This window comes from Lolium perenne, chromosome 1, assembly GCF_019359855.2.
Source record: "Lolium perenne isolate Kyuss_39 chromosome 1, Kyuss_2.0, whole genome shotgun sequence".
Lineage (NCBI taxonomy): Eukaryota > Viridiplantae > Streptophyta > Magnoliopsida > Poales > Poaceae > Lolium > Lolium perenne.
In genome coordinates, this window is record NC_067244.2 from 3,796,469 (window position 1) to 3,808,724 (window position 12,256).

At 44.1% G+C, this 12,256-nt stretch overlaps 2 long non-coding RNA genes across 2 annotated transcripts; one reads left to right on the forward strand and one right to left on the reverse strand.

Annotated features, from left to right (window-relative positions):
• Positions 1 to 3,617: 3,617 nt before the first annotated feature.
• On the reverse strand, positions 3,618 to 6,403 carry LOC127341218 (uncharacterized). The gene is made up of 2 exons (XR_007875349.1): positions 3,875 to 6,403; positions 3,618 to 3,748 (listed from the first exon to the last, which is right to left on the reverse strand). It is a non-coding gene; the product is annotated as an uncharacterized lncRNA (long non-coding RNA).
• A 1,323-nt stretch (positions 6,404 to 7,726) lies between these two features.
• LOC127341225 (uncharacterized) lies at positions 7,727 to 10,787 on the forward strand. The gene is made up of 3 exons (XR_007875357.2): positions 7,727 to 8,134; positions 8,781 to 9,322; positions 9,415 to 10,787. It is a non-coding gene; the product is annotated as an uncharacterized lncRNA (long non-coding RNA).
• Positions 10,788 to 12,256: the final 1,469 nt, after the last annotated feature.

Sequence of the window (12,256 nt, forward strand, 5' to 3'; positions counted from 1 at the left end):
CGCTGGAGACACCAAGCAGATCACGTCGTCCGGAGATACCGCATACGCCGACGACCATCCCAGGATGGCCATGGTTGCCGCCGGAGACACCAAGCAGATCGCATAGTCCGGAGACACCGCATACGCCTGGGCACCACCGTAGCCGAACGCCAGCCCTCCACCACCGGTCGCCGAGAGGCGAGGAGAAGGGGACCTAGGGTTTCCCCCTGCAGTCCGCCCCCACTTCTCCCTCCGCCGCCGGCAGGGCACACCACCGCCAGCCACCGACCAATGGGACGTCAACAGAGGAAAGTGCAGCACCGTCGAGCTAGGGACCAAGATCCTGCAGATCTAGATCCACAATGTCGCGCCATACCGCTTCCTTTGAGAGCAACAGGCCCGCTGTAGACCACGCTGCCAAGCCCCTGGAGAGCAGATCCTCCACGAAGGGGGCTGTCCTGCCCCCTCCCGCCGGCCGAGGACGCACCTGGCCGCCCCGCCGGCCGAACTGCAACCAGCAGCCCGAGATTGCCCCGCTATACCGCTTCCTTTGGAGGGCAGCAGGCCCGCAATCGCTGTGGCGACGAGAGGCGCGGAGGAGGGTCCCTAGCGACATAGGAGATTGGGGGCGCCCCGGTGTCGCCGCGGGGGGGCGACACAGGGAGCGAGTTTGGAAACTTCCTTCGTTCTCTCCTTTCGGCGATGACGAAGATGGTTCAGCCCATGCGTGAACAATCGTCGAACAAGGCTGCATCCACGCCTACAAGGACATCTCCCGGCGGCGGCAGCTGGGACCACTTCTGTGGTGTACTAGTCTCACACATATTACCAAGTTTAGGTTTGTAGCAGTGTTGCACAATCGTATCGACATAAGGAACGATTCTCGCACCTGTGCGTATGGTTTGGGTCTGGGTTATGTCGATTATTTCGAGCATCGTTCCTTGCCTCCAACTCGGTTGAGCGAGAGGCAAGAACTCAAAAAGCCAGAGCTTCGGCATCATGAAATCATGCTGGTTCAGATGAATAACGTAACAAAGACTGAACCTGAACATTTTTTTTTCCGGGTAAATCTGAACATTATTAACGTATCAAACATCATAAAGTTCTTCAAGCTGAATCAGTGAAGCAGTCCGACTGAACCCACTCTCACAAACAATAGATTGAACGTAAATCCAGTTCTACCAGGGGGAGCTCTGCCGGAGGGAGCTTGCACAGCGACGCCGTTGAGGTTGCTACCAGGGGAGCTCCGCGCGCTGGCAGGGGTTGCATGCCTAACCAGAGGAAAACAGGGCCGAGTTGCTGGTGGAGCTGCAATCCTTGCTTGCTTCGGTAGGTCTTGACACGGTTGTTCCAGACATCAGGGTCGGCCGTCTCAATGGCAAAGCTTTATCTACTAAATCGGCTTACATGTTTACTTTTCACCACCTGCCTTTGGTTCCTTTTGCAACTCCGACTTGGAAAAACTTTGCAACAAATAAATGTCAGCTTTTTATTTGGTTAGTTGGCCGGAAACGGCTATTCACCAATTTGCATCGTTTCCGGAAAGGTTTAGCCAGTTCGGATGCTTGCCCTTTCTGTGCTATGTCCGAGTCATCGGAGCACCTGTTCATCTATTGCAGGTCGGTTCAACAGTTCTGGGCTGCCATCCCATCGCTTCACCAGGATCTCTCTGGATGCTCCTCTATTCAGAAATTGTGGGACGGAGCTCAACTATGCAAGGTTCGCTCAACTGTTCTAATCGCTGCCCTCTGGAACATTTGGAAAAGAAGGAATGGCAAGGTCTTCGACAATACTGTCCAACCGACCGCCCACGTCTTCAGCAGATGTGCTGCTGACCTTTCTCTTTGGTCACACCGCTGCGGAAATGTAAATAAAAAAGCTATTCTCCTTGACTGGAGTGTAAGATTTCGTAATCTGGCTACCTCTGTATACTGTGCCAGTTTCTTTCTGTACATGCTTCTGTATAGTGTAGCTTAGCTTAGTTTTAGCTGTTCTTTCCTTTTTTGGACCTTAGGCTTTTTCTTCTATGTATTTCAGACTTTGACTATAAAAGGTTCAGGCAGGCTTTTGCCCGCCGTAGTTGCCCTCAAAAAAAAAAATTAACACCAAGGCAGTAAGGAAATTATTGACAACGGAAAGATCAAGCCGATAAATTTACTGAAGTTGTCGTGCGATGAGGATGTGCTGGTATCAAGATCCATGGGAACCAGGCACACATGTGAGATTAATATATGGTGGTAGATGCAACATAGCTAAGGTGCATAGTGCGTTTGTGATTTTATTGGGACCGGGAAAATAAGTGATGAGCCAAGCGTGATTTTGGAGGACCGCGGGAGATTCATGATGAGTCAGATGGCCCCGGCCTTCACCTTTCCCCAACTCCATCCCACCCACCTTGTACCCTGGTTCACGTGGTGTCCTGGTGGAGACATTTACCTACAGCTAGCCATGACCATATTTCACAAGAGTACAACACCAATGGGAGCAAACAGATCGTAACTGCCTAGTTCATGGCAGATATGTTTCCCGTTTTGTTATACGGTATTATTCTCTCTTTGATTCTTTCTTTCATGCATTTTGTGAAGAACTCGCCGCTCCCCCTATATATAAACCACCCACTCGCTTGCTTGTAAGGAAGCCATTCACACTCATGTTTGTAAACAAGCCACTCTGATAGCCTTGTCTAAGGAGGAAGAAGACTCGGGCGAGCACACACTGTGTGTTCTCGTGTGTCCATTGTGTGTGTTCGAGCGAATCTTCTTCTTCCTCGGTCAAGGCGTTCACAATCGTCTAGATCCGCCACCCGCACTAACTGAGCACCACCCGTAAGAACGAAGTAGATTAGTTATCTCGTGTTGCACAATTTGGACAGGAGAGAGATGCCTGAAAATCCAGAAAGAACTTGTCGGGGAAGTGTTTCTTTTGTGCAGGTAGGGACGCTGAATACTGGCCGACGACGAGGCAGCAGCCGACGATGTTGCTACCAGGGGGAGCTCCGCTGGAGGGAGCTTGCACAGCGACGCCATCGAGGTTGCTACCAGGGGGGAGCTCCGCGCGCTGCCAGGGGTTGCATGCCTAACCAGATGAAAACAGGGCCGAGTTGCTGGTGGAGCTGCACGCGAGCGCGCGCGACCCACCTTGCCCCGAGTCCCCAAGCTTGAAGAGTGATATCTGGCAGCTTCCTCTCCTATGGACTTGTATTTTTTTTCTTACCGTCCGCATGTGTACCAGACAAGGTGTTTTTGGCACCATTTTGTGCTTGGATGTATGAAATGGGATCGTGTAAAATCTACATCTCTAGCGACTCTAAGCGTAGTGGAGGCGATACTGGGCTGCGACCCCCCCTTCCGAAACTGCAAAAAAGAATTAGTACGTACTAGTTTGATGCCCGTGCGTTGCTACGGGATTTTCGAACTTTTTTTCTTGCCACATAATATTTCAAACAATTGGATTATTCTTTACATAAAACAAAACTCAATAAAAGTATACTATAATTCTACATGATATGCGTATCAAGAACTTCAACTCTTGTTGAATAAGACTCTACTTAGATATATCGTATCTGGAAAACAACTTCAAATAATATGTTTTATATACATCACTCCTGCAATGTACAACCGTGTGTGTTGTTGTTAGGCCTTCATCTCGGTTACGTTAGGTTTTCGTGTTGCCGTCCATCCGCCAGGATACCCAACCATCTAGAGCTGGCTCCGTGTTCTCCACACCTCCAAGTCATCTCTTAGAAAAATTGTCTTTGTGCTAGTAAAAACTAAAAACATAAAGACGCTTATCAAAAGGTCATTTTATAGCAATCCAAATTGGTGGTATTTCTAGTCATTTTATATTTATATTTGGGACAACAACATTTTCTATTAGGTGATGATCTTTTTCCTACCACATAGACTGGAAGAAGACAATCTTATATCTTTCTCTCTTCAATCGCCTTTCGGCCCCTCCACTCATATTCCACAACAAGAAAGCATTGAGCATCCATGTTGGTGCCCTTGTGTAACCACAGAAATGTATAGATAGTTACATAAATCTTATCTCTCCCCGCCTCTTGATTCCGTCTAGCTCCAGAGCTTATCTTGGAGCCACTGCACATAACAAGGCCTCATATTGAAAGTTTCACAAGGAATATTATTTGGCAGTGCGCAAGCATTCATCACTTTTGTTCTCTGACTACGTAATGTTTTCTAAGCAATCTTCAACATAATAGTGACATCTCTAAAAACATGTAATCAGAGAAAAAATAAGAATACACACATTTGTTGCCGTAACTTCTATTACCTCCTTTCCTAAATGTATTATGTTTTATAAATCTAATTTAACTTTCCAAAACATATTAAAATTCTGAAAGGTGGTAATACTTCCAAAGAGCTTATAGGAAGATGATCTCAAAAGTCCGAGCTAGGGCGATGGTGTATAACTAATTCACTATCTATTTCCAAGCCTACACCCCAGCTTTATTTTTAATATCTTAGAAATCGTCCCAATCTTCATGACAGTAAGGTGGTCAAGGGGCATTGCAATTACAGATACAGAATTAAAGATTTCATTAATGGGAAAAACTGTCTTCAATCAATCTTGAGCTGCAGCTGAGCGGAACTACCATCCATGAAGCCAGAATGCACTTCTTTCCAGATCTAAGGAGTAACCATCAGAAGCAAGTAATAATAGCCAGCTCTACATTCTCAAGCACAACAACATGTGTTACCTTTGCAGACATGATTGAACAATGGCACCGGTGGCATTCACATCAAATACAAAAGGATTTCACCAAATCAAAGATTGACTCAAATCAATGGCTTGTCAGAAGCAATAGTTGAGGACAACATGATCGAGTCTATGGGTGCAGGATCAGGATCTGCTATGGAGCAATGTAAAATTCTCCAAGCAAACCTGAAAATTTCTATTGAGATTCAGGCATCAGCTCTAATAGGACATGCATAAGTAGGTGAATGCACGAGTCCATGTCAATAATGAGATACTTGAATTTGAGATATATATACCATGAGATATAACATTGAATAAATCAAGAATGTTATTTAAAGTTCAAACACAACCGTATATGCATCATATGATACACTTTTTAGAGAAATAGATATGCTAAATTTATGCTTGGATGGTAAAAGACATCTAGTATATTATGATTAACAAGTAGAACCTAGAACCTTACTTCCTTGGGATAAATAATGATGAAAAATTCTCATCAAAGGTAATAACTATTCCATCAGTTAAATAAAAGGTAGAATCTATGATACTACTTCCTTGGGATTACTATTGACCAATGTTTTACATTTATAGAGTTTCATAATTCTTGTCAAGAGTAAAAAAATGAGTTCAACAATTAGATTCTCCAGATAATCTATTTTTTTTACTAATACTCGGAGACCTTTATTAACTTCCAATAACGGTGTCCAAAGCAAGTGATCAGTTTCTATATGCAAATATCAGGACTCAAAACAGGAACATCTTCAGAACCGTGTCTTCTAGTTTTCGCCCCTTTCAATTTAATGAGTATAGCATGGAAGCCTAATCTAGATCCACTATTTTGACCGACTCAGAATTGAATCATATGCATGTTCAAAAATAGACATGTACTATAGGAACGCAGCTATATGCTAGCTAGGTCCAGTTGCAGCATTTTAAACTCTCAAATTATGGCTATCACAACCATGAAGATTAAGGATGCCCTTTTTGCGCCAAACATATATGTCCTAACCTAAAGGAGCAGCTACTGGTGCTACAAGAACAAAAATAAAAGGATGTGAATAATGAGCATTTTCTATTGAACAGAAACAGGTGGAAGTACAATGGTGCTTTGCTATCATAAAACCCAACATCCAGATAAGCATTGTATCAGTTCAATTACCAAAATCTATAGTTCCTAGATATGGATTCTCAGGTAGGCTAGACAAATATGAATAATGTTCTTTCTAAATAAGATTGCATTGTCCATCTAATACCAGCGGTTTCTATAACTATGTTGTCCCATACGGCATCAGATTGGATAAGAAACCCCATTATGTCAAAGTTTAGAGAAAATTAATGCCAAGCTTTGCCCGCTACAGAACGCTTCTGTGTTGCCTCTACAAGCTAGAAAATGGGGCAAATATGTGCAACCAGTTTCTTAACTCCATTGAAGTAATTCAAACATGTGACCTTTCTCTGACCTATTCCAAAATCATGTTCATGTATCTACTCTTAACTACAACCTGTAGAGGCATTTTGTCAGATATCTTGTATGTGTTACTTCATAGAGAAGAGGGCAACAAGAGTTAAAATGATAATAGTCCAGGACATCCCAGAGAAGAATATGACCTTTCCACCACTGGCAGAGGGGCAGTTGCTTGCTGGTCTAGTTTGCGGGCTATTTAAAACTTACAACAGATACTGATACCCTTTGTTACCATAATCAGAAACTAACCTTTGTTACCATTGCATCAAATCACCCTAGTAGTTGTGCATTTTCCAAGCACATGTTATACAACATGTGATTTCTCCATAAAGATGGCAGCTTGTATTCTACAACTTGTGCTTTCCCATCAGTAATGACACTGCAAAAAAATTTCACTTTCAATTTTCTAGTCTTGTAATACCAAGAAAATAAAATGAATTAACAAAAGGAAATTTGTTCTAATTTACTTCAACTGTAGTCAACCGAGTGAAAAAAAATCAATGAGGAGCATTTACTGAAAAAAAAAAATCAAAGTTGTGATATGTGGAACTTGCAGGTCAAACCAGCAACGGAAAGGCAGAAGAATATAAAAAATCTATTAAACAGATAAGGTTCAGAAAAGTGACCCTAACAACCACACTTAGTTGAATCGTGATGAAACAAGTGCAAGTACAGACCGTATTGGCTTACCTACAAACAGACCGTATTGCTTGCACTTGTGCTTTCCCATCACTAACAAGCAAGTGTAAATTTGAATTTAACATAATAATTTAGGATTGTTTACTGCTAACTGTAATGGATTAATTAACAACTAAACAAAAACTGATATGATAGGAGAGGACAGAGCTGGTGGGAGGGGGGTAATGACGACCAGATGCAGAGACTGGAATATGATGCGCCATGGGTCAACTGCAACACCACCAACGGCTCAGTGTCCTTCTTCCCAGCAGCAGGAGACGGAGGCACGCCGGCCATAGCACCGTGCTCGATCTGACCCGGTGTTAGGCGGGTCGCCATCAACGAGGATGGCCGGCTGGTGACAAGCGTCATGGTGGAACTGGTGGTTGGAGCAGAGAACGCGGGGGAGCTCGTGGTGGGCGTCCAGATCAGGCTGCCGGAGGCTCGGTGAGGTGGGATCTGACGTGGTGGAGAAGGAGTTGGGCCGGAATAGGGGAAGAGAGAAAAAGGGAGATGAGTGGCGCCAGCGCGACGGACGGAGGGCACGATGGGAATCTGGTGGATGCTGCTCCGTGAGGCCCTCGGTTGCCGCCGACGCTCAGGTCTGGGTCGTCACCACCGATTACGCGAGGTCTCGATTTCGGCCACCGACGCAAGGCGTTGGTGAGCGCCATAACATGGGTTGCGTATTAATCTCTCAGGGTTGTAGGGGGGCGAAAAAAAATGACGAGTGAATTGAGGGTGGGTAATACGGTTACGAAGGAAGAGAGAGAGAGCGGGACGAAAGGACGACGGACGAGGTTGACGACGGAACACGTTCGTGTTTTCTCTACTACTTAAAAAGACTAAAGTGGTTCCTTATTTTGCCATCCACAATACGTTTGGTCGTACAACCTACCTACGTCCATCGATCGCTAAACGCAAGCATCCTTCGTCGTTTGCCCTCTCGCGTGCGCTGACAGGTGGCCAAACCAGCAGGAAACCTCCTCATCGTACCCCAATCCCTAGATCCGATCTCACGATACCAGGAGCAGGCGGAGGCCGCCGCCGTTGTGCTCCTCCTGCCGCTCACCCCGACCACCACTGCGATGCAATCTGGAGCGCGCCGTCCACGCCGCCGAACCGGCTATCCTGTACCTCTCTGTCCACGTCATTCACGCTTGGCTTCCCACCATTGATCGACTTCGCCTTTCCCGTCCAGATGCAGCGACCGCCCGCCCGCGTGCCCTGGACCTTCCGCCGGCTCCCGGATCCATCTGCCTCTTGCAGCCGTCGCCAGCCCCCTTCTACCTCGAGGTATGAGTGGGTCTCGCCTCTAATCGCTAGATCCGCCTGAGGGTCTGGGACTAGCTACGACAAAGAAAAAACACTGCGCGAGGAGGATTTGATTCCCAGATGCGTGACTTGCTTAGGCAATCAGCGGGCTATGCAATTTTTTTCTGGCAGCAGCAAGGTGCTGATTCATTTGGGCGAACAGAAAACTGCTCGACAAAGAAAGCATAGCGCGCAGGATTTCTATTCATGCGGTGGGGAAACAGATGATGTGATGCTGGTTTCTGAAATGATAGCATCCACTTAGCAGTTAGGCAGTACCATATTGGCCTCCCTTTGATTTAACTAACTTCACGTTGTGGACACAAAATATGCTTGGTGTATGTGGACTCGATCCACTGTTTTTTTTTTCATTCCTCTGCATTTGTCATCATTTTCTTTGTACTGCTTTGTCCATTACTCTGCATTTGTGTTCATTTTTTTTTAGAACATGGACTGCTGAATGCTGATACATTGATAATAACCACATTTTGTAATAAGATACCTTTTATTTTAAAGTTTTCAGTGAATTTTTGGAGAAACCTGGATTTTCAAAATATCATTCAATTTTATGTCATGTGTATGAACTATTCAGCGAACTAAGAGGGATTAATTTTGGCTTTTTGAACAGATTTTAATTAAATACTACTAAAGATAGGTCTAGGCCAAACGCGGTAGCAGAGTCCGTTTCTGGTGAGAAACGGGGTGGAGACGATGCGGGAGAGGGCAAGAGATAGAGCGAGAGTGGAGTCGTCGGAGCTGCCGATGTGGGGTAAAATGGACATCACCAGCGGGGATTTCTCGAGGCTGCACCACCGAATCAAAATCCTAGGCGCCGTGAATGTGGCCAGGTTTGATTGGCTAACTAAGGAGTGCTAGGCAGGTGGGGAAGATGCATGTGTCGCGACGGTGCATCGGAAATTGGCGAAGGCTCGTCTCGGCAAACAAGAAGCTATGGATACATGCGCGTCTAGCTGCAAGCCGTCTTCGTTGTTGTTCATGGAGTCCAACAGTATTCTACACACGAATGACATCCATTGAGGAGATCGCTTAAATAGCATCAGATGCCACACAAGCCTGATGGTTAATGTTTCCGCTCCGTTGACGACCCCCACCGACGCCTCCAATGACATAAGATTTGTTCTCCCTGGTCAATACCTGTATCCTCCTTTGGTAATCATCTATTTTCAGTTCTTTATGAATGCTCCGATGACATAAGTTTGCTGACCGCATTCTAGATTTATGTGATGATTTGCTTGTGTCAGGTGCAAAATCAGACTGATTCTCTATGGACAAGAATCTGGGAAAAAAAGGATCCCCCCCCTACTGAATTATGTATGTTAAGATCAACACGGAAAATTTCTATTTCTATATATATCTTTAGTCTATGCATTTGCAGCGATAGCCTTCAAATTTACAATCATGTTGCTGATTTATTTCGGAAAATGGCAGGTCTCATATCAACTCTCCTGCTGATATTCTTTTTGGTCTAAGATTATATATAGGTTCAGATTATATCATTCTGCAGTGATGTTGCCGAATGCTCCAGCTTTTATGATTGTCTTTCCATAATTTAGCAGCATCTGCTATTAACCGGTGTGACTTATTCCTTTCCAAGAAGTTATGACTTATTCCATTCAACATTACCTTTATCTATAATTTCTATTCCATAAATCATAAACAAAAGAATCTATGATGTGTACTGGCAAGAGGGAGGAACTAATGAAAAAAATTAGTTTCCGGAAAGCAGTTTATGAGGGACCTGTAGTTCAGTTTTACGGCGTTGATGGCAACTTCTCTATACCTAAATACTGAATGTTTAACTACTTTTTTGCGCCTCCTGTTGTCTTTCGCCGTTTGCATCACTTACTCCAGATTGTTGTGGTGTTGATGGGGTGTGTGTTGTGGGTAAAATTCAACAATGTTGTTCCTAGGCTAGAATGTTAAACAACAAGGTGTATTCTCTTAAGAACAAAGCTATTGAGGGTTATCTTTGAGATTAAGCATTAGATACTTGGTGTGTCTCTAATTCATAAGTAATTTAAATAATTCCACTTGCAGCCATGTTCGGATTGGTTACCTCTTTCGAGTTGTTCTTGCTTCTTGCTTTATTATATATGTCAAATGCAAAAGATTGATAATTTCCTCTGTTTTTTAAGCCCGATTTAAGGTGTTGTTATACCATACAGAGGTAATGGACTATTACAGTGTAGTTCCCATCAGACTGATTTGTTTATTACTAATTCATATGTCTATTTGACTTTTAATCCCCGAATCCGTGCATACCGCAAATGGGTTGGTGTTTCGAGTAGTTCTATCTTGGTGTGAGAAACACAGAGAGATTCTTAATCTGAATATAGTTGGTCTTTCGATTTGTTTTTCTATGCTTAAGCCTGGCCCTTTTATTCTATAGCCGAGGAGGTCCTTTTGATTGTAATGGTCCAAGGTAGCTCCATTTAGTCTTGCTTGGGCAGCAAATGCCTAACTCATACTTGGGTATTGTACTATTGCTCTTCTGCATCCTCTTTTTATTATTTGCATTTGACACTAAAGCGAAAAGTAATAGCTATTTCCTTAGGTTAGGGAAGAAAATTGTTGGGTAAATGATAATGGAGCCAATAAACTAATGTATTTGTTCTTTATTTTGAGCTTTGGGCTTTGGCCACTAAATCTCTGCTTGCTGGAATAGATAGATTGCTATTTTGGTGTCTTGTGAAGGACACATCTAGGGGTTTGTATTGTAACCTTATGTCAATCCTCAATCGATATTTGGATAATTATATGTCAACGATTACTCGCTTCGCTGGAAAAACGGTTAAATGAAGGGTATTAATATGTATAGGTACACCTCATTATTAATATCTAGGATAATGACACTATGTTCAAAAATAATTGGAACTATCATAAGTGTCACCGCTCATGAGTCCTCGCCTATTGGTTACATATGGCCTTCAGTTGGAGATGTTCTTAAGCTATAACACCAATCTTCAGTTCGCACTTTTGATTGACTACTACCTCAATTCAGGTTTAATCGATGGCGGACACCCTGTACATGCTATATTAGCTAGGGACCACACCGCTTCGATTTTATCCAAACAGAGTGAGTACAACTTAGGGGTTGCTACTATAGTTTTAGACTTCATCATGTTAATCCAGTGCTATCTGGATACATTCTTGTTTGCAGGTGTAATCCAATTTCTTGTCTTCTTGCACATTTATATTCGTCATGCTTTAGAAACGCAAATTATTTCGCACCCGTTGCAACGCACGGGCAAGTGTCCTAGTCTAAGTATAAGTAGTAGAGATAGAGATTAGTCTCAGCACTCTGGCCCAGCCCAAGAGAACAGAGCGGCGTTATTTTCTTCCCATCATCCCCAATTCGACCACGCATAGGACCAACCAAACAGCGCACGGCTGTGTCGCTTGCGCCTCGTCGCCTCCTGCCCACCTTGGCGGCAGATCGCTAGGTCCTCTGGTCTTGCTCCACAGCTCCAGTACTCCAGTTTGATTCGCCTCCGTCCTCGCCCCCCGATCCTCCTCCTCAACTCCGTTCTTCTCCCCTCGATCGTCCTCTGTGATCACCTTCTCTGCGTCTTACTGCTCCGCCCGGCGCGGCGGCGCCCCACTGCCACTGGCGACCGGTCCCTATCTTCTCCACCGGACATTACCAAACGACGAGCCAGTCCGCACAGGTTAATGTAATTGGTCCCCAAATTCAGTACGAATTGCAGTGCCTTATTTCTGAATTCTGAATATTTCAGCATGAATTGTTTTTAGTCCTAAAATTTGAGCATTTCTGAATCCATGTTACTATGTTAGTGTTGTTCAGAAGTAATGTCTGTCCAAGATTTTCGTTAAGCGAGATTCAGTACACATCATATTGCCTATTTCACGTACAGACATAATGCTGGCTACAGATACATACATATGCACGTGCTTCTTGAAGTAATAAAAGCATCCTTTATCAAAAAAAAAAACATACATATGCACGATGGAAATTTATTATTCCAGAACTGTTAGCAGTAATTTAGTGGATGTCTATTACACTGCTTCAATGAAAAATTATTATTTATGTGTAGCAATGGGGAAACAACAGAAGATGCAATC